General features: G+C 34.4%; 1 protein-coding gene across 2 annotated transcripts in view; it reads left to right on the forward strand.

Annotated features, from left to right (window-relative positions):
* Positions 1-6,346, forward strand: part of CACNA2D1 (calcium voltage-gated channel auxiliary subunit alpha2delta 1) — a 551,478-nt gene extending 545,132 nt beyond the window's left edge. For both annotated transcript variants that reach the window (XR_008528338.1, XR_008528337.1), the window contains one exon: positions 6,329-6,346. The gene's annotated coding sequence lies outside the window, so the exon portion shown is untranslated. The remainder of the gene's footprint in view (positions 1-6,328) is intronic.
* The last annotated feature ends 17,160 nt before the right edge of the window (positions 6,347-23,506 follow it).

The raw sequence follows: 23,506 nt of genomic DNA on the forward strand, positions 1-23,506 counted from the left end.
ATCTCATTTTGAATCTAGTCTTATTGTAAGAAAAATTAAGATTGTAGGAGAAAACATAATTCGTAATGTTCTTAAAGTAATATATTGTAAGTTTATAAAACAATCAATGATTAGAATAATTTCATATCACTGTTTCTTATATTACACTGCTGCATGTTATTGGTGATGTTTGTTCTTCTAAAGCTTTTACCATTGTCTTCAGTCCTCATTTTTTTAAATTGTTCAAATACATTTGTCTCCATTTTCCTGCCACCACTTTCCCCTGCCCCACCCACCCCCACCTCCCACCCTCAATCCTTCCCCACTTTGGCTTTGTCCATGGGTCCTTTATACATGTTTCTTGACTTGACGCTCCCCCTTCTTTTCCTTTTTCCCCCCTCCCTCTTCCCCTCTTATTACTGTTGGTTTGTTTTTTCTTTCCATGTTGCTGGTTACATTTTCAGTTTCATCTTTTAAAATATCTTAAAATTTATACACACCTGCTTTTAACCTGAAAGCAAATCATTCTGGCCAAGGCTGGCTTCATATCAAAATGCTTACTATATGTGGCGTTGATACTTATATGTATGTACAATAAGTTTCTATAATTGAAATCTGGATACCAGAAAACCCACTAAACCAGAGTTTTCTCTTTTAATCAAGCTTATTAGAACCAAGCTTATTACAACGAAGTGTGTTCCAATTCCTAATGAGCACTGCTGTTACTCTGTTAGATTTTAGAGCTGTTGCACTCGAGTCCACACTTACATGGACAATCTGCATTCTTGTCTTGTAGGGATGACTCTTACACTCTATACTCTCTGTACTTCTATTTGCTGGCTGAAATACTGCTTTAAAATGAACTGATATCCTGCCCTGACTGGGGGGCTTGGTTGATTGGAACATCATCCCATGTAACAAAAGGTCGTGGGCTCGATCCCTGGTCAGGACACATACAGTACCTAGGTTGCAGTTTCAGTCCCTGGTCAGGGCATGTATGACAGGCAACCAAATCGACGTTTATCTTTCACACTGGTGTCTCTCTCTCTCTCTTTCTCTCTGCCCCTTTCTGTCTCTCTCAAATCAATAAAAATATCCTCAGATGAGGATTAAAAAAATGAACCAATATCCTAATCAATAATATCGTCCTCACCCAATGTAATGTGATTACCTGATGATTCTAGTTGCTGGGCTCTCTTCAATACAGAAGCCAGTCAAAATTAAGCCTGTTTGTCACTTCCCTTTGGATCATAGAATTGGATCTAAAATTGGATCTGCTGGTCATCTATCTTGGTCAATGAGGTTCTCTATTTCTTTCCTTCACACTAGTTTGATACAAAATTCCATCACATCTGACAGCATCTTTTCTTAATCTCTCTAGGGAAGATGTTTCTTCCTCCTCTAAATTCACTTACAAAGGTTAGTAGCTGATAACACATCTTCATTCCTCAATAACATTGACTAACCTAAAGAGAAAGATGAGTAAGAGTGAAGTCCTATTTTAAGATGCTCATAGTCTAGAGTAATAGATATATAAATATATGTAAGTATGTATAATACAACACTATAATTGCTACAATGACTATTAAACAAACTACTAATAATTTACCAGGGAATAAAAGCAACAACTATTAAGGAATAAGTTTAGTTAATAAGTTATCCAATATATTCTTCCCTCATTACAAGGACTTTTTAAAGTGCTCATTCATTTGTAGCCATTGTATTTGCCTCCACATTTCAGTGTAGCTTCTACCCTCCAACCACACTCTGGGAGCCTAAATGTTCCAGCAAAGTTTCCTATGAGCTCCTGAGGGACAGGACCTGTTGAGTGGATGAGGCATGGGAGGATGAATATTACAATGAGCTTGGTTGGAGGTAGAGAGGTTGAGGCTGAGCAGCAGCTCACATAGACACCAGTGTCTGGATGGGCAGCTCACTGGAGCCAGGGACTTTGAAGAACCTGCCCACTATTTATGAGCGTTATTAAGTTAAAATACTGTGCTCCTTTGTGATTCAATAAATTGCCTTTCACATAGCGTGTGCTTTTTCTCTGCTTTTTCTTTCCCATGGTAAACTTATATTGGTAGGCTCTGCTATTTATCATTTGTCCTTCTGGCTGGATGGGTAAATTAAGTTGTAGGTGAAGGACTAGTATGACATCTTAGTATATTCTGGTAATCAAACTTCATTTTCTAATCTAGCTGTACTAGAAATAAAGACTAGATTTGGACTTCCATCTGATCCTTGTATCTTTTTAAAATTGGTTCAGAACACCCTGGGTATGCTGGCCCAGAAATCTTGCAAAAAAGACTTAGGAACCAGGTTTTGGGATCCAATTATGTAGGAAGACAGAAGCCTTTTATTAACACAGTGGTATGAAACTAATGTTGCTTGGATAGTTTGATTTAATAAAAAAAAAAAGAACATAGGCTTTTGCAGTTTGTGTTTTGATCAACCATGTCAATGAGTCTAATTTTTTCATTAGCAGAGAACTCAAACTCTGAGATAATAAATGGGTGTTATTTTAAGCTATTAAGTTTGTTAATATTTCTGGCAGCCAAAGAAAACAAATACAGGTGGGGTGAGTAGCAGAGAATGGGTCATGAAACAAGTAAAAAATGCAAAGGTAAAAATGATCTTGTTCCTAATGTTCTAATTCTTAAGCAAATGGGGAAAAGGGGTCATAGTTGCTTTTCTACTGTGCTTTATTACATATATAAAACACTTCATATGATTTTGTCTTTTATGTATCCCATATTACATAAAAGATTTTAAAATTCTTATGCTATTTTATTTGTGCATTTGTGGCAAAAGCAATTTTGCCAGCAATTTAAGTTGCTGATATTTTCCATTGAAACTCTCTTTTCATGAAAAAGACACATATTGCTCAGTGTATTTTCAGATATGAAGTTCTCTTTGAGGCTTTTTATTTCCTGTTGATTCCACACAACTTTAGAAACACTGAAAAATCCCTTCCTCATTACATTTAATAAAATTTAAAAAATGCAGGTTATGAAATCTTTGCTTTACTTTCTGTCCTTTAAATTTTTAACTTTTATACAAATGTGGTATTAAAAGAAAAGAGATGCCATTTCTCACACTTATTTTTTGAGCACCTACAATGTGCCTGGCTCCCTGCAATTGATGGTGACTCAAAGAAGTAAAGCTCCTGTCTGTACCTATTTAACAGTGTGTAATTACAACTGAAGTGTATATTTAATTTATGCAATTGGACATCGTATCAGTTTTGTAGGGTTGCCATAATAAATTAACATAAAAGTGAGTGGCTTACAACAACATAATTTATTTTCTCGCAGCTTTGGAGGCCAGAAGTCTGATTGTGGAGTCTGAAGAGCCAAGTTCCCACCAAAAGCTCCAGGGGGACAACCTCTGCATGCCTCTTCCTGGATGCTGCTGGTATTCCTTGGCTTGTGGCTGCACAACTCCGACTTCTGACTCTCCAATAGGCTTTTCCATTTCTCCTCATGTCGTTCCTCTGTGTGTTTCTTATAAGGACACTTGTCATGAGACTCCTTATAAAAATCATTTTTCTAGAGAGTCTTTCTCTACCAGGGGCTGGACTAAAAAATGTATCTTCTGGAGAAGGGACTCACGAAATATCTGCTTTGTAAATGGGAGAGAGAATCTGGAATTTATGGAATTTATTTTTAATAAAATCTTTTATTCTAAATGGGAGACAGAACCTGGAATTTATGGATTTTATTTATTTATTTTTGGAGAGAGGGAGAGAAATATTAATGTGTGGTAGCCTCTCATGCACCCCCACCTGGGACCTGTCCTGCAACCCAGGCATTTGCCCTGACTGGGAATTGAACCAGCGACCCTTTGGTGTGCAGACTGGCACTCAATTCACTGAGCCATATCAGCCAGGGCTGGAAAAAACTTTTTGATGTACCTGTTGCCTTTATAATCCACATGACGTTAACGCTAAAAGTTAGCCCTGGCTGCTTATTTTAGCCCGAAGGGTTATTTTGCAAAAAGAAATTAGCATAAATATATAGTTTTGGCTTCTAAATCAGTGTGACAGCTTACGCGCACACACACACACACACACACACACAAAATAGATATTAACAACATGAGGTTAATAATGGTATGATTACTGATCAGAGGTCGTTTGTTTGGTTTTTACATTTTCAACCTTATAATTCTTTCTCACAATCCCACCACAGTATAAACAACTTTTCAGGTTTTTAAAAAACATTTTATTAATTTATTTTTAGAGTGGATGACAGTTTGTTAACTCTACACATACCTTAAAACTTTTGTGAACTCATGTAATCCAGCAATCATGGCCTTAAACAGTATTTTGAGCACTTCTGTTCAATATCTTTGCAAAGTTTTCTTAAATATTATTCCTAACCTGAATTTTTTTAAAAATCAAGAATATATTAAATATTTGCCCTGGTGTAGGATAGGTGGAGGCAGTCTAGCTCTCTCACCCAGATACCTGGGTAACCGGAGAGAGCAGCTCCTCACAACCTTGAAGGAGTCTGTTAAAGCAGTGTTCCCACAGCCTTGAGCCCGGGTCTCACGGCCTCTAGCCCAGGTGCGAAAAACTGCCCTGTAGCCTTGACTCGGCTCGCGTGTGCAGCTCATGATAGTTACTTCACTTTCTGGTCTGTAATCTGCTTTGTTTAGGGCTAGTATTTAAGGGGTAGGAGCTTTGGATGAGGTGGGGAGTCGGGGCACCAACTTGGACACAAGTTTGTGGCCTGTGTGACCCTCCTGAATAAAGGCATGTCAAGCGTCCCCAAGGCTCCACTCATCTTCTTCCGTCTACCGGAGCCCTGAGCAGACCTGCCCAGCCTGGAAAGGATGCAACACACCTGACCAGTGTAACTCAGTTGGAGGATTGTCCCATAGTCAAAATGTTTTGGGTTCAATTTCCGGTCCAGGTACATACCTAGGTTATAGGTTTGATCTCTGGTCCCAGGTACATATGTGAGACGACCTCTCAATGCTTCTCTTGCTTTGTTGTTTCTCTCTCTTCCTCTCTCCTTCCTCACTAAAACCAGTAGAAAAAAGGTGCTTGGGTGAGAATTTAAAAAATTAAAGAATATATTAAATATTTTCTTTCTGTATTGAGAGCTGCATAAAATTCAGAAAATATATCTCACCTATTCTAAAAGAAAGAACAGGTAGTAATTTTTTGTCTCACATCAGTAATAACAATGTTTTTCTTCAAGACCCAAATGGACCTAAATGTTTTTGTGGCATAAAAAGTATAGGAGGGCCAAAAAGTTGAGAAAGTGTGCACCTGTGTGTGTGTGTGTGTGTGTGTGTGTGTGTGTGAGAGAGAGAGAGAGAGAGAGAGAGAGAGAGAGAGAGAGAGAGAGAGAGATTTGTTGGAGCCAAAAGTATATGGGTGAGAAAATGAGTTCTGTTTGTTAAATCCTTCTTAGAGTTTATAAAGAGAATAATTTTTAGATTGGTGTACGTGTGCTAACATCTTCTTCCAAGTGGGGAACAAACATTTCTTGAGCAAGTCCCCCCAAATGTTTATAGTTCCTGTATAATAAAGACATTTGAATTCCATTTTAAAATATGCATGTGAGAAATACAAGAAGAATTTTTTTCCTATGTTAGTTTTCCTTCTATTATAAGAGCATCCTCTGATTTCAGGGGCGGCTCCAAAGGGCAATGCATATCAGGAGATTTGTGCACAAAAAAGTTGAAAAATAGCATGCAGCTAAATGAAATAAATTTTTATACAAAATAAAGTACAATACAAAATCAAATGCAATACAAAATTAAATGTAAAAAGTTTGGAGTGCAGTTTGAGACATCTGGTATTTCCTTTAGTATGCTTAGGTTTGATTAGCCTGTCAGGCAAACTAAAAGCATTGTTCCATTATTCAGAGAATACATCAAGAAGCACCCATAAGAAGAGGGATGACTCTGAGTTCAGAAGTTTGGGTCAGGTGTCTGTTTCCATACTGCATCATTTGTATTCATGTCACCATGATGAATGAAATGTAACTGAATACTAACACTGTCTAAGTTCAGCCAAAAAGAGTGCGATCATATGACAAAGCTACTTATTTTTTCAGCCTTCTAGTTGACATCATGACAAAAGTCAAGGGTTATCACTAATAGTGAGTAACATCCTATAATAATTTCATGTGGGCTAAGGAGGGACTTTTCTATGTTTGGAAAAAGAAAACGTATCACAAAACTATAAAACTTGAAGCACTTTTTCCTGAAGACCTAATCTGGACATATTTTATTTCCTTTCATAAATCATTAACATTAACTTAAAATCAGAGAAAATTATCTATGGATGTTAAACTCTTTGCCATAAACTAAGAATGTAAGGTAATGTAAGGTCAAAAAAAAAAAAAAAAGACAACCATCTGTAGTTTCTCAGTGTATTCTTTGCATACAAATTAAATTGTATGCAAATAATCATTTAAGTAGAAAAATGCCATGAATTCTCTCCATGAGTATCAAAAAATTCAGCTTAAAGCACATACTCTTTAATGTAACTTTTAAAAATAATATTGTTTAATTTAACCTTTCCATTTTTCACAGGAAACTGCTTTTTAATATCCTGATTATTGAAATTAGGTGATAGCTCAGAATAAATCCTGAGATTAAACGGAGGTATTTTTATTTTCAAATTTCAGCTTTCATGAATTAGATGTTTGTCTCTGTTGCTTGTCTTAATCACTAAATGCCACCACCACTACCCCCAATTATAAATAATAATAAAAAAATAATAATACCTCAAGTGTAATAAAGGAGGTTTTGTTTGCTCTGTTTTGGGCAAGCTCAACAGGCTCCAGGTTTTCTAAAATTCATATGCAGTACAGTAAGTTAGTTTTAAAAAGATACTATGATTTACAGCTTCTTGTGTTTTCACTAAAACTATGTTTAAGTACCAGTATCTGTTTGTCAGAAAATCATGTATTTGTAAAAGATAAAACCAAAAATTTTAGGGTTATTTAAAAAAACATTTTAAGTGTTTTCTTACTAAAAACACATCAGTTACCAAAGTCACTTTAAAAAGTGACTTTGAAGTACAATATCTCCTTATTGTAAAAATTCTTTGGGGTCAAGCATTCACACCCTTCACCACAACAATGACTTAAGAATGAATCGTATGAAAAGTTTACTAAGATCAAGAGCAATCTTATTCTGGTAAGTATAATGGAAACTAGCCAATAAGGGAGAGAGACAAAATTAGGACTAAATGGAACAAATATGTGTATCTTTTTTGTGTGTGGGCAAGCACTATTCTTATTTTTTAATATTTTTATTGTTCAATTATGGTTGTCCGCATTTTCCCCCCATTACTCTCCCCTGTGTTACCCACCCCTAGCTTCCACATTCAATCCTCCCCGCTACCAGTTGTCTTTGTCCATGGGTCCTTTATACATGTTCCTTGACTTGACCCTTCGCCAAAAGAAGTTTCCTCCGTTACCCTCCTCTCTCCTACCCTCTGGTCACTGTTGGTTTGTTTTCTATTTCCATGTCTCTTGTTCTAAGTTTTTTAGTCTTGAGATACATTTATTTACTTTGAAATAATTAAAAAACTGCCTTATAACCATTATTTAGGACTTGGTTAGATTAAATAAAGTTCAATGTTGCTCATGCATTTTGCCTTTCATTCTCATAGAGCACTTTTGTTAATCAGTTTTTCCACAAGGGTAGATTTGCACAAGTTTGGAAAAGTATTTACATTTTTATAGTAATGGAAATATTTTCATTACTCTGTTATAACTTTGTATTGTATTTAAATTGCCTTATTCCTTGAAGTCTTTTCAATGTATAAATATACTTATCCAACTAGATTACTAGAACTTTGAGCCACAAAAAGTATTATGCATACTAATATTTACTGAAAAAAATACTTCATCCATATATAATGCACTTTATTTGGATAAAAATTATTTATATTTATTTATATAGGGGTAATGAATGTATTTACTATTAAGAAGGAGCTATGGAAGCAAGCATTTTACTCCCCATTTAATGAACTCAGTAAATTTGGCAGTCACTGAAGCCATGGGTATGCAGTCTACACAACTGTCTACTTGAGAGACAAGTTTTTCAGAGACTAGCAAAATTATGTAAAAATATGGGAAAGTATAGTTCATTCATTGATTCTTATTAGTTATTACTATGAATTTTATATGCAAAAGTGAATGGAATAGTAAAATAAAACTTGTGAATACATAGTCTAAGTTCAACAATATGTCTAATTTTGTTTCATCTATTTCCCTCCAGGTTATTTTATGTAAAACCAAGCTTCCTATTATTTCACCTGTACATACTTTAATAAATCTCTAAAAGACAAATACTATTTAAATAAAAACAGAAGCACAATATAATTATGACAACTAAAATGAATAATAATGTATCTGTTTAACTTTCAAATAATTAAATTCTAACCCTATAGAATACTCTTTTCTAGGTTTTAGATGTGTATGCTGCCATTGATTCAGGTTCTATGCTAATTTATTTATTTGGAACAAAATTTTAGTTATCTAAACAGCACTTTTTGCTAGATATATTATTATCTCTTTTTTTTTTTTCAGATTGAGACCTACATGAAATGAACTTCCTTAGGTCATACCAGAACCAATTCAATTACTGGCACCTTAGTCTAGTACCTACAGTCTTTTTTTACCAAGATCCATTTTAAAATATATTTTGATATATAATTCTACATTTTCAATTTAAAAATAGGTTCCATAATTGAGGTTGACTTCTATATGAATATGAAATGCAAGGCTTTAATAGTTTGGGGAACTGTAAAAAATCAGGGAAAGCACTAAAATCAATGACTTGGCATATATGGAATGCATGCTGGCTGAAGCAAAGGAAACTCACTTAAGAATATATTGGTTTGAACTAAATTGTGATTAAAGCTTGTTAGAAGGTTTATATGTGATTGTGGGCATTCCTAAAAAGTGACTTTATATTTTTTTAAAAATATATATTATTAAAAACTAGTCTTTATATGTTTACCTCATGCTTCCCCTAGTTCTAAGGCATCAAACTAAATATTGATAAAATTAATCACTTTTCTGAAATAATTCCTACAAATGGATTTCTTACTTCAGTATTACGGTAATCTACTATGTGGGAACCATACTGCCAAGCTTGGCAAGGAGTATAAGGATGAATAAAGCCCTGTATTCTCAACTCTAGAGATTAAAAATAAAATGCTATTCAAGAGAATATATGTTATATGAGGTAAATCTGTAAAGCTCTGAGTGTGTTCACAAGAAGGGAAACTATAGCAACAAGTTGGAAAGAAATTGGCATAAGTTTGTGAACAGGATTTTTTATTAATAATTTTTATAAAACTCTTACTTCTCCAGCTAACCAAGATGAAAACCTTGAAGGCATTTCAAATTTCTATGTTTTACCTTTCCCTTCCAATATAAGGTTGTTTCTACAGATTCTACCTTGGGACCATTCCTTTCTTCATTCGAAATAGGCGCAATGTCAGGACCTTAGCTCATTTCTAAATTTTCAATTTCTCTTTACTGAATCTAACTAACAAGGCTGCCAGGTTGATCTTCTTACAGAGCAGTTTCGCACTGCTTTTGCAATTAGTATTTGTGGAAAATGTGGCTGAGAGGATAATAATTCTCTGAAAAGCATCTAGTGCCTCAAGATATATTATCATCCAGATTTGTGACTCTCAAATCTTGCTATGCATCAGAAACACCTGGTTGGCTGGTTAAATCACACACTGCTGAGTCCTAGATTTTCTGGTCAGTAAGTATGGGGACAGGGCTGTGAGTTTGCACTTCTAAGAATTTCACAGATACTATTTGGCTGATAGTCTCAAAATCTTATTTGGAAAACCACTACACTATAACACTATTATTAGCATGGTGAATAGAAGCAGGCACTAGAATCGTGAGATTATGGGTCCACTTTCAGATGTTCCATTTGCTAGACATATGGGAGCGTGGAATTTGGGTGGTCTCTTTAGATTTAATTTTATCATCTTGAGCTGGCTCAAACGAGCTTAAAAGAACCAATTTTATGAATCTCTTCTAAACTCTGGGTTCAGTGACATTATTGAAGATAGAAATCAGCCATGGTGGGAGTATAAACACCGTAAAAATAGCCAATTGTTCCAAAGCAGTTTTTTCCTGCATTTTGGGAAACTACTTGTGAAATAATTACCAGCACACCATTGATTGATTTATATTAATTTTCATAACACTTTGGATGCTATAACAATCTTGAAACTTCTTATTCCTTTTTTGAGGAAGGTACCCTGTTCCACAAAGAGCCCCTGAGTCATCACAGACGGAGAAATAAAATAAGTCATTCCAGAAACTCACAGTCTGCCAGGAAAAGGAGGTGGCGATTCCCCCTAGTGGAGAATGCCCCAAGCCCCTCTCTTGAAGTGACTTTTATTGAGAACGATATGTGCAGGGATATACAGCATTCATGCAAAATTCATCAATCAATGTCAAAAGGCTATATTTACAGAAAACAGATAGAGATCATAGATAACAACTGAAGGAACACAGAGATTTGCCTCAGGTCAGTGTCTGGCAGACAGAGTGGAGCCCATTGGACCCTGAAACCTGGGAAACTGATCACATTCTATGTTCCACCCCAAACATCAGTACTCATTAACTTGAGGGCATTCTTAGCAAAGCAAGTTTCATAGGATTTAATGCATTCCTTTTCTTGGCCCAGTTGTCCCTGCGAACCTCCTGATCCAGTTTAAGGCTGTACCTGCCTTTAGTACTGTTTCACTGACCTGTTCAGGCAGCAGGCAGAGTAGCCAAGAGATGAGGAGACTTCCTTCAGATAGAATGAGGACTCTGGCTATGACAAAGTTGAAGGGTGAGGGTCTTTTGCCCCTTCTCCGTGTCTCCCTAGTCCTTCTCTGATGGTTCCTATGTGACTATGCTTTTCTTAGGTTGCCCCTGCCATTGAGGAGTCTTACCCGCCATTGACTAACCAGCTATCCTCTGGGGCCAAGCAAGATGATATGAGGGAGGCCAGGGGGACAGGTTTTGTCTCCTCAGTGGTCTATTTTCCCAAGCCTGGGGGCCTTGGCTCCAGCCTTGGGGCCTTTTCACCTGTGGGCAAGGCTACAGTCCCTGAAACCAGTCAGAATGGTTCCTAACACCTTTTGATTAATCTACTTTTTCTGAGCATCAGATTGCTCTTTCTCAGTCTATCTTTATTATAAAAACTATTATAAATGTAGAACTTTGACCATTAAAGTTCACATATATGTGAAATCATATGGTATTTCTCTTTTTCTAATGGGGTTATTTCACTTAGCATAATGTTCTCCAGGTCCATCCATACTTTCACAAATGGAAAACTTTCTTTTTTTACAGCCAAGTAGTACCCCATTGTGTAAATGTTCCATAGTTGTTTTATCCACTCATCTACTCATGGTCACATGGGCTGTTTCCATATCTTGGAGACTGTAAATAACACTACAGTGAACATAGGTAGGGATGCTTACATTCTTTTGAATTAGTGTTTTGTGTTCCTTTGGATATATTCCCAGAAATAGGATTGCTGGGTCAAAAGACAGATCACTTTTTAACTTTTTGAGGTCATACTGCTTTCCACAATGACTGTACAGTCTGCATTCCCACCAATAGTGCATGAGCATTCCCTTTTCTCTACATCCTTACCAGCACTTGTTTGTTGATTCATTGATGATAGTGATTCTGACAGGTGTGAAGTGATATCTCATTGGGGTTTTAATTTGCATTTCTCAGATTATTAGTGACATTGAGCCTCTTTTCATGTCTATTGGCCATCTGTATATCCTTTTTGGAGAAGTGTCTATTCAGGTCCTTTGCCCATTTTTTAATTGGGTTGTTTGATATTGGGGTGTTGAGTTTTATAAGATTTTTATAAATTTTGGATATTAACCCTTTATCAAATGTATCAGTAAATATGTTTTCCCATTCTATGGGTTGTCTTTTTATTTTGTTGATGGTCTCCTTTGCTGTGCAAAAAATTTTTAGTTTGATGTAGTCCCATTTGTTTATGTTTTCTTTAATTTCCCTTGCCTGAGGAGATATCTGATAAAATATTGCTATGAACTATGTCTGAGTATTGCTGCCTATGTTTTCTGCTACAATTACTTTATGATTTTGGGTCTAACATTTAAGACTTTAATCCATTTTAAATTTATTCTTGTGTGTAGTGTAAGAAGGTGATCTAGTTTTATTTTTCTGCATGTATCTGTCCAATTTTCCTTAAATCATTTATTGAATAAACTATCTTTAGCCCATTGTATGTGCTTGCTTCCTCTGTAAAATATTAATTGACTATAAAGCAAAATATAGACAGACTCATAGATAGAGAGCAAGATGACAGTTAAGCAGGGGTAGAGTAGAGGGGGAGGTGTTGAGCAAAAAGGAAAAATGACTCATGGACATGAACAACAGTGTGGTGACTGTGGGGAGCAGTGGGAATATAAGGGGATTAAATGGTAATGGAAAAAATATACAATAAAATCATTTAAAAATAAAATCAATAAACATTAAAAATACAAAGAAATTAATAAAAATTAAAATATTAGATGTAAAAAAATGTAGAACTTTGAGAGCTCATTTGTTTAGTAGCAAATATATTAATGACCACATTTGGGTTAAACTGATTCCAAATTCTCAGCAACTTCTACATCATGATGCATAAATAAATGCAAGACAATTTGAATCAAATGTAGACCACGCTTTCTGGATGCTCTTCTGGTTTGAATACTGGATGTCTTTAACGATCAGATCCTAGGTTCTCTTCCTTCAAACTTTGTGCGTTCTCCAAAGAAAATATCATCCAATAGCATTTGTTAACTAACTTTAACAATGACTCCCAAACTTGTATTTGTTATTTAAAAAACTCTTTATTGAGCTTCAGACTCACCACCTCATAACTTGCTTGATATTTCTAGTTGGGTGATATAAAAGTACTTCTAATTCATTATATACAAAAAACAGTTAATGGTTTGTCACCCCAAATATGGTCTTCTTCCTCAACATTTTAACATCCTCGCAATATTACATATTTTATCTTTTCTTACCTGGACTATAGGCAGACACCAAAGATATTGTTGGTTTGGTTTCAGGGCACCACAATAAAACAAACTTCTCAATAAAGCAAGTCACACTTTTTCTGTTGTTTTCCAGTACATATAAAAGTTATGTTTATACTATTCTATATTGTGCAGTAACATTATTTCTATGGAAACTATAGACATGTTTTAATTAAAAATATTTTAATGATAAAAAGTATTGACCATTACCTGAGTCTTGTGCAAGTCATAACCTTTTTACTGGTAGAAGTTTTTGCCTCAATGTTGATGGCTGCTGACCTATCAGAGTAGTGGTTGCTATGTATTGGGGTGGTTGTGGCAATTTCTTAAAATTGAAATGGTTTGTTGCATCAATTAATCTTCCCTTCACAAACAATTTCTCTATAGCATATGATGCTGTTGTATATTGTTACTCACAATAGAACTTCTTTCAAAAGTAGAGTCAATCCTCTCAAGTCCTCCTCCTGCTTTATTAACTAACTTTATATGATATTCTAAATCCTTTGTTGTTATTTCAACAGTCTTCGGAATATCTTCACCAGGAGTAGTTTCTATCTCAAAAAAAACACCAAAACACTTGTTTTTTGCTCATCCACAAGAAACAACTTCCTTATGTGTTAAAAGTTCGTGAGATTGTTATAATTCAGTCATGTTACGTTCCACCTCTAATTCTAGTTCTCTTTTTATGTCCACCATATCTGCAGTTATTCATCATCATGATATTTGGAATTAACTTCTTCAAAACTCCTGGAAGATATTTTGACCTCTTCCCTAGAATCAAAAGTGTTCTTAATGACATCTAGAATGGTGGATCTTATACAAAAAATTTGTATTTTACTTTGCCCAGATGCATCAGAGGAATCACTATCTATAGCAGTTATAGCCTTATGAAATGTATTTCTTAAATAATAATATTTGAAAGTCAAAGTTCCCCTTGATTCGTGTGCTGTACAATGGATGTTTTCTTAGCAGGCATGAAAATAACATTAATATCATTGCACATCTTCATCAGATGGGCAACCATGTGCACTGTCAATAAACAGTAATATTTTGAAAGGAATCTTTTTTTGGAGTACTAGTTCTCAACAGCGTGCTTAAAATAGTCAGTAAACTATATTGTAAACAGATATGCTGTCATCTAGGCTTTGTTGTTTCATTTATAGAGCACAGGAAGAGTAGAGTTAGCATAATTATTAAGAGCCCTAGGAATTTTGGAATAGTAAATGAGCATTGGCTTCAACTTAAATTTACCAGCTGCATTATTCCCTAATAAGAGAGTCAGCCTGTCCTTTAAAACTTTGAGGCCAGGCATTAACTTCACCTCTCTAGATATAAAAGTCCAAAATGGATTCTTCTTCTAGTATTATGCTGTTTCATCTACATTGAAAACATGTTCTTTAGTGTAGTCACCTACATTAATTATCTTAGTCAGGTCCTCTGAATAACTTACCATAGCTGCTATATCAGCATTTGATGGTTCATCTTGTACTTTTATGTTCTAGAGTTCATTCTTTTCCTTGAAACGCATAAACAAACTTGGCTAGCTTCAAACTTTTCTTCTGTAGCCTCCTCACTTCTCTCAATTTTCATAGACTTGAGGAGAGTTAGGGCCTTGCTCTGGATTAGGCTTTGGCTTAAGAAAATGTTGTGGCTGGTTTGATCCTTATCCAGACTCTAAAACTTTCTCCTAATAAACAATAAGGCTGTTCCACTTTCTTAACATTCTTGTGTTCACTGGAGTAGTGTTTTTAATTTCTTTCAATAACATTTCCTTTGCATTCACAAGTTGGTTAACTGGCACAAGATCTAGTTTGGGCCTAGTTTTAGGCTTTTGATACGCCTTCCTTATTAAACTTTCTAGCCTTTTATTTAGAGTGAGGATGTGCAACCCTGTTTTTCCCTTGAACATTTAAAGGCCATTATAGAGTTGTAATTAGCCTAATTTCACTACTGTTGTCTCAGAAATGGAGAGAACTTTTTTTTTTTTTTTTTTTTTTAGTTACTCTGATGTTTCTTTTGATGTATCTTAGTCCACACAGTTGGTATAAAATCAGAGAAGGTGAAGAAGACAAAAAAAAGGTCTGGAGTCTAAGCATCAGAAGGGCACCATATACACATCTACAGTTGGTGGCCAATATAAGTCATTGCCAGACAGTCCTTGGAGACAGAGAACAGCCTAAACCTGTCTGAGCCTTAGAAAGTCATGGCCCCTGGGGGTCTAGAGCCTTGTCCTGATGCTCAAGCTGCAAGAAGAATGTGGGAGCGCTAAAGGCTGTGTTTATTATTTATTTATCACAGGGATAATAGCAGCCTAGCTAGGTACAAAAGCAGTTATAAACCATTTATGTTACACAGAATTATTCAAGTCTCCATTCTACTTTGTGGTGTAAAACTGTTAACTGAATTTCCAGTAAGTAGTTTAGAAGATTAGTGATAATAAGGAATGCTAATAAGGAGAGAGATGCAGAATGATCAGCCTGTTAAACAGTTAGAACACATACAACATTTATCTATTAAGTTTGCCATCTTATATTAGTGATGTTTGTGGTGCTTTAAAACAATTGCAACTTTAACATCAGAGATCTTTGATCACCAATCACTATGACAAATATAACAAAGATGAAAAATTTTGAAATATGTGAAAATTACCAAAATGTTTCACAGAGACATAAATTGACAAAATGTTGTTGAAATAATGGCACCAATAGACCTTGTTTGATGCAGGGTTTCCACAACTTGCAATTTGTAAAAAAAGTGCAGTATCTGCAAAGTATAATAAAACAGGTTGCCTGTAGTTTGCTAGTTTCCCTTATCCACTTTTTATCTCCTCTAAACCTGTTCTTTTCATTAGATGGTCATTACAAATCCATGTCTGATAATACTTTACTTGCTCTGCTATTAGAGTAATAATCAAGCTTTAAAGTATTCCACAAACCAACACACTACATGACCAGCAAGCATGAGCTGACTCTTACCTATTTCTTCAGACACCTATCAAACTAATTTTCCCCTTGATTTCTATATGACAACTTTATTGACTTCCTTTGAACAAGGAGTCCCTGGAAGCTCAGAGCCTTTACATATGCAGTTCTCTCTGTCTTATATCACTACACTCCCTCATCTTTGTTTGTATAGGATCTCAGTTCAAATTCACTTCATTGGGAAACCTCTGACTCCCCAGAAATATAGAAAAACCTTTTTCTTACAGCACTATTTGCTTTTTGTTTTATGGCTTTTTCAATTATAATTTCATAAGCATTTCTGTTTTATTAATTAATGTCTGTTTCCTTTCAATAGACTACAAGCTTCATTATAGTCTGCCTATATTCACTATTAAATAGCATCGATATTAACGCAGCATGTGACACCCAGTAAGAACTCAATATATATTTACCAGTTGTTAAATAAGTATGTTATAATATGGAATAACCAGGATTTTCTTTGTTTTCCCCCTCTCTCTTCCTCTCTATCCCTCCTTCTTTTCTCCCTCCCTCCCTCCCTTTCTTTCTTGCTTCCTTCCTTCCTTTTTCTTTCCTTTTCTCCCTTCTATCCTTCCTTCTTTTTTCTCTCCTTCTTTCCCTCTCTCTCCCCTTCCCTTTCCCTCTCCTCTTTCTCTCCTTTATCTCCCTCCCTCTCTCCCTTCATCTCCACATTCTTTTCTCTCTCTTTTTTTCTCTCTCTCATCAGGAGATGTTATTTCTATAATCTGTAAGTCATTCTAAGAACGTACAAGGCTGTAATGTAGTGATTCTTAAGCCTGACTGCATATTAGAATTACCTAGAGAGCTTTTAATATAGACCCACACCCGGGCCCACCACAGACCAATTAAAGCAGCATTTGTAGAGGTGAGGCATCATTTTTATAAACACCCTAGATGATTTTAACGTGCAGCTAAGGTTGTGAAACATGCTCTAATGGATGAAATCAGAATACCCATCTGTTTACAATATATACAAACTGTGACTCTTAGTATAGGAAATTCCTAATTCTGACTAAATGATCCTTATATTCATTCTTTCATTCATTTACTCAAAACAGAATTATAAATCATGTTATTAAATGTTTTATGTGTTACGCTAATATTAAATGGTATATTGCTAGAAACAAATTTTCTACTAGGAGTTGTGAAAGACTACACAATGTGACTAGATACTTTCTGGATTCTGATTTGATTGAATTATTTTCTCGCTTTGCTAATATCATGGGTTTAAATGACAAATTTAACCCTAGAATTTTTCCTTACTTATTTTCTCACTGTGCATACATCTGAACATGGAGAATCCCTGCACACTGATTGCACAAAAGTAATAATGCAGAAATCATTTATGCAAGAAAACCCGTGAACCTCTTCTGTAAAATAGGCACATCCACACAAAAATATTTATCCCTTAATCTGAAAACTCTGAAGGGAAGTCTTTCTGATTGCTATAACATCCAAGGAGCAAGGGTTAGAGATGTGGTTGCAAAAAGAGAAGCTGAATAGCTGTCGGGGGTGGGCAGGAAGAGTAGAAATATTTAAAAAGAGACATGGTGAAATCAGGAAGCCTTTTCCTCAAAGGGCAGTTGCTGTTGGAGCAACTGAGTCATCCTTGAAGTATTGTCTGTCCTAGATACAGAGAACAGGAAGTGAAAGTTCACTCTTGCTTACTGTCAATTACCATCCACATAAACAGACACAGGAAGATCAAGTCATGTTAGTTAGCTTTATTGCCCTTGGATGTTTTGATAAATATGTTAGCAATATAAATAATAAACTTGCATACTCCCAAGGCCAAATTTCATAGTTTTCCTTTTGAATTCCTCTCTTTTAAAAGCACTATTTTTTCCCACATATTTTCTTTTAGAATTCACCAACCTCTGAGCCCCTTGCATCTCCTCACCTTCGGCTAATGGGAGGGGACATCTCATCATCCGGCCCCTCATAAAGGTAAACTTGGTGCCAGTGAGTAATCCCCGGGGTCACTAATGGATATTCACACATCTGAGTATGCTGTTAAGAAGCTTCTGAAGTGGTATGTGATTCCAGCTGTAGCAATTACACACTGCTCGTATTTCCTAGTTTAGACTCCAGGGAGTTCAACAACTGCCTATTAGCAAGCTGACGATGGAAGGAAGTGCTGTAAATCTCACAAGCAATGATAAAGCTGATGCTCCTGGAAGAAGTAGGAAAGAGTGATTTGCAATTAAAAACAGAACCATGAACTTTGGCCCTTTGAAAGAACAACACCCACAGTAAGTTAATGAAGAACATGAGGATAAACCAAACTGTAAACATTTCTTATATCTCATTTCAGTTATCATCTGGGTTGCAAGCAGAAAGAAAGAGGACACAACAGGAATCCAAACATCAAGAATCCAAATTAGTCTGTAAGATACATCTAATTCTCAAATACCATATCAGTTTGAACTTTTTAAAACATTGGGTTTACATATAATTTGGTCACTCCTGTTAATTCACAGAGGCAAAGAGTTTATAATTCCTATCATATAGGTACCATTAAAGAAGACTGTTTAGAACTTTTAAAAAATAACTGTCCAAAGGGCAATTGACCTTAGTAGAAAAAAGGAAATACAATACATGTCACATATATAGAATTAACTACATGACATAGGCTGTCTATAAAGCTTTTTAACAGCTTAAGAGGTTTTATCACTGGACTCACTTGACAGATGCGAAAACTAATGTTTAGAGGAATTACATAATTCAATGGTAAACCCACAAACACAAAATAAGCAAAACAGAGATGGCAACCCAGTTCTGTCTGATTCTAGAGTTCATTACCTGATACTTATTGTGACTCTAACTGGGCTCTATTTGAAGAGGTGGAGATAGGAATTTAAAGATCAAAAAGGAAATATCAAATCAGAAAATAATTTAATTAAATATGCTGGATATTTTTTTAAACAATATGGTGAGTTGACAACACATCCCTTCTCATTGTTTAACCCATAAGCTGATTAAAATTTTGGAATGCAGGGTAAGATTTGTGACTATACTCCAAGTAAACTGAATGGCTTCATTGATTAATGACTAGAGGGGAATCTACCCTATGTATGATGAAGAGAGGGAAGCTCAATATATAGACTGAAGGGAAAGAGGAGGGAGATATAATACAGTAAGACAAGAATTAAGATATAAAAATGAAGAATACTTTGTTAAATTTGTACTTACATATGTTATCTTTACACTCATAAGCTTTCAGTGAGTGAGGTCTACGTTTTATAGAAGGCATGGGTTGCTTCAAAATTTTTAAATTACCATATATCATTATTGCCCTTTTGATTGATGTAAAAAAGTTATAATAATATGAATATTTTGCTTTCATAGATTCTAATGTCTCATAATATTATTGTAATATCTGTTGAAAATATAATTATGTTCCTTACTGTCAAAAGTACCTAAATAATATAATAATACCAGACTACGTAGGACAATTCCAGACATAGCTATAAAATAGTCTAAGACCGTTTTGAAATAGAAAAAAAAAGTACTCAAAAATTTATTATTACATCTGTAAAGCCTTATCTCTAAGGTATACAATTTAATTATTTTTATGTTTTAAACAGCTTAATAACTAACTTTGTACTGCATTGGCCATAGGTATTAACCTTAATCTGTAAATTCACAATTTACCAAGCACATAGGAAGTACAGGTGAAGAACTCATTTGTCCCTTGTTAAAGAATCTATCTACTAAAAATAATCATTATGCCTTCCTGAAAATCTTTCAGTGTCAGACTGCAAATGACTTTACAACATAATCTCTCATATAATTGGCTTTAAGTAAAATTAGTAGGCAGCTTCTCTCTATATATAGAAATTCCTGTTCAACTGCTAGCAATTCATTAAGATGACTCTAGGAAAATTCTTCTAACTGTATTTTATAATTTCTGGTCTTATTTACTTTGCCTGTCTTAAAAATCAATAAAAACAGATGAACCTCCCAAATTGCCTAGATTTTATGTAAGTTAAATATATGTAATTTCATTTTTTAAACTTAAATGGTGCTTTGGAACTAGACACAAAGAATGTTATCTGATAGTTTTTCAGAGAGAAATCTTTATTAATTAGATCAAAACTACGGTTTAGATGGATCATAATTGGTTTCCAGAGACCAACTCCTATAAGTAATTAAATCCTCAAAATATTATATATAGCAAAATTTTAACACTATGTGGAATATATTTACATATATTAAAGTTTTCTTTAAATGAATTATTCAATGTATACATCATATAATATTAATTGATATACTTGTTTAATAACAATGCCTATGATAGATAGTAGATAATATTCACAGTAAAGAAGGATCCCGGAATCTGCAGCCAGAATGTCGCAGACTGCTTGGGTTTATATCAAGGATTTATTTAGTTCTTTATTTTTTATAATTCATTTCTTTTTCTGTAAAATATCAGTAGAACTTACTTCTTAGGATTATTCTGAGGATTGAAGGAGTTAACACATGGAAAGTACTTACAACAGTGCCTATTACCTAATAAAGGACTGTAAACATGTTAATTGTGTGTTGCTCCCCCTACCCTCTCTTACAGTGCTCCCTCCCCTTTTTATAACTATATCCCCCTCATCCAGGTGATATTTTTTCTGAGGGATTAATACCATTTAAGTGCAAATGTAAAAATTGTAATAAATTTACTAGAAAAGAATGTAAATAAACATACTCTGATTGCCCTCAGTTGGTTAGAATTTAACAAATAAAAATGGAAGAAATAGAACCTATAAATCTATGATTAAGATTGTAAAGAATATAAACCAATAGATACACAAATAAACAAATAATCACAAGCTGTGATAAATAATGTGAAATAGCAGTGAAAAATCAAAAGTAAAAATAATTGTCTCCCTGGAGTTCTTCAGCTAGCCAATGAGACTTAAAGGAAAGAAACAAAGCATGCCTCATTTTAAAAGTATTTTCATAAAATAAAATTGAGTGATATTAACAAAAGCTTAAAAATTAAATATATATACACACTAACAACAATTCTACCAACCTGAATAATATGTATTTAAATATATCATCTCCATATAAAGAGCTGTATATGTTTATTATACACATACAATTTATATACTGTTTCTTCACTTATTTTTGTCAAATATGTTATGTCAAGTTTCTACAGTTTCACAATTACATTTTAATGGTTTCAAAGTAATTTTTCAAATGGTATATGTATTCTATTTTGTTGGACACATATGGTAGTCTTAATATTTTATAATATTAACCACAATACAATAAAATAATTCTAGGGATATTTCTTATTTTTAATTGTTTTGCTTATTTCTACAGAATTCTCTAAAATATTTTTCTTAATTTGAATTATTTTTTGAATCACTTATGATTATTGTGTTTGAATGTATGATTTATTATTTCTAACTCAACTTTTCTTTCAAAATTAAACATATTAATTTGTTCCAATTTGAAAATAATATTTGGTTTATGTAAAAATTCAAACAGTACAAAAATGTATAAAGCAAAAAATTAAAAATTCTAATTTCTTAACCCCAGGTATTCACTCTAATAATTCCATGTGTATTTTTTCAGATTTTGGTTTAATAATTTGGAACTATACTCCATAAAGTAGAGTCTATTATATTGAGTGTAGCAACTTGCTCTTTTTTACTTGATATTTTCTGAACATCTGTTTATTACCTATAGTTATAATCCACACTTTTAATGACTGTATAATATATTTCTGCATGTTTTTTGTATTTGTTTAAATAAGTAATTTACAAACAATGGTAATTGAGGTTGTTTCCAAATTACTACTTTTATGTTCAAAGAACCAAGTGTATATGGTTTTTGTACATGTCAAATTATTATTTTAATCATTTTTTAATTTTTCAAGTATAGTTGACATACAATATTATATTAGTTTCAGTAGTACATGTTGACAGACATTCTATAACATACTGAGTGATCATCTGATAAATCTTGCACCCATCTGACACATATATAATTATTAGAATATTATTGACTATGTTCCCTATGCTGTACTTCATATTTCCATGAGTGTTCTGTAACAACCAACAGTACTACTTAATCCCTGCACCACTTGCACCCATTTCCCCAATCCTCCTCCTATCTGGCAACCATCAAAATGTCTTCTGAGTCTATGAGTCTGTTTCTGTTCTGCTTGTTAATTTAATTTGTTTTTAAGATTCAATTGTTGATAGCTATGTATTTATTGCCATTTTGTCCATATTTTTTTACTTCTTCTTCTTCTTCTTCTTAAAGAAGACCTAATCCCTGGCTGCTGTGGCTCAGTGGATTGAGCACTGGCTTGCAAACTGAAAAGTTGCTAGTTCAGTTTACAGTCAGGGCACATGCCTGGGTTGCAGGCCAGATACTCAGTTGCGGTTGTTCAAGAGGCAACAAATGGATGCTTCTCTCACACATCAATGCTTCTCTCCCTCCTTTCCCCTCTCTCTAAAAATAAATAAATAAAATCTTTTTTTAAAATATTGAAAAAAAAAGAAGACCTAAACATTTCATGTACTACTGGACTGATAGTGATGAACTCCTTTAGCTTTTTCTTGTCTAGGAAGCTCTTTATCTGTCCTTTGATTATAAATGATAGCTTTGCTGGGTACAGTAATCTTGGTTGTAGGTCCTTGCTTTTAATCACTTTGAATATTTCTTGCCAATCCCTTCTGACCAGCAAAGTTTCTTTTGAGAAATCAGCTGATGTTCTTATGGGATCTCACTGGCAGTTAACTAATTGTTTTTCTCTTGCTGCCTTTAAGATTCTTTCCTTTTCTTTAACCTTTAACATTTTAATTATATGTCTTGTGTGGACTTCTTTGGATTCATCTTGTCTAGAGCTCTGCAGTTCCTGGACTTGTATGGCCATTTCCTTCACTAGGTTATGGAAATGTGCCATCATTGTTTTTTCAAATAGGTTTTCTTTTATTTTATAGTATAATTTTAAAAAATATATTGTTACAGATGTCTCCCATTTTACTCTCCTTTTTCCCACTTTACCAAACTCCTCCCTGGCCTTTACCACATTGTTGTCTGTGTCCATAGGCTTAGCATATATGCATACATGTTCTTTGGTTAATCTCTTCTAGTTCCCCCAACCTCCTCCCCTCTGAGAGCTATCAGGATGTTTCATGTATCCATTCCTCTGATTTTATTTAGTTTGTCATTTTATTTTGTTTATTAGATTCCACATATGAATGAGATCATATGGTACTTGTCTTTCTGTGACTGGCTTATTTCATTTAGCATAATATTCTCTAAGACCATCCATGCTGTTGCAAAGGGTAAGAGTTTCTTTTTTTTTCAGCCAAGTAAAATTCCATTGTGTAAATATATCACAGATATTTTTATACACTCATCTACTGATGGGCAATTAGACCGTTTCCAACACTTGGCTATTTTAAGTAATGCTGCTATGAACATAAGGGTGCACATATTCTTTCTGATTAGTGTTTCAGGA

The sequence above is a fragment of the Pteronotus mesoamericanus genome, unplaced genomic scaffold, assembly GCF_021234165.1.
Source record: "Pteronotus mesoamericanus isolate MK-2021 breed Mesoamerican mustached bat unplaced genomic scaffold, CSHL_Meso_final scaffold_85, whole genome shotgun sequence".
NCBI lineage: Eukaryota > Metazoa > Chordata > Mammalia > Chiroptera > Mormoopidae > Pteronotus > Pteronotus mesoamericanus.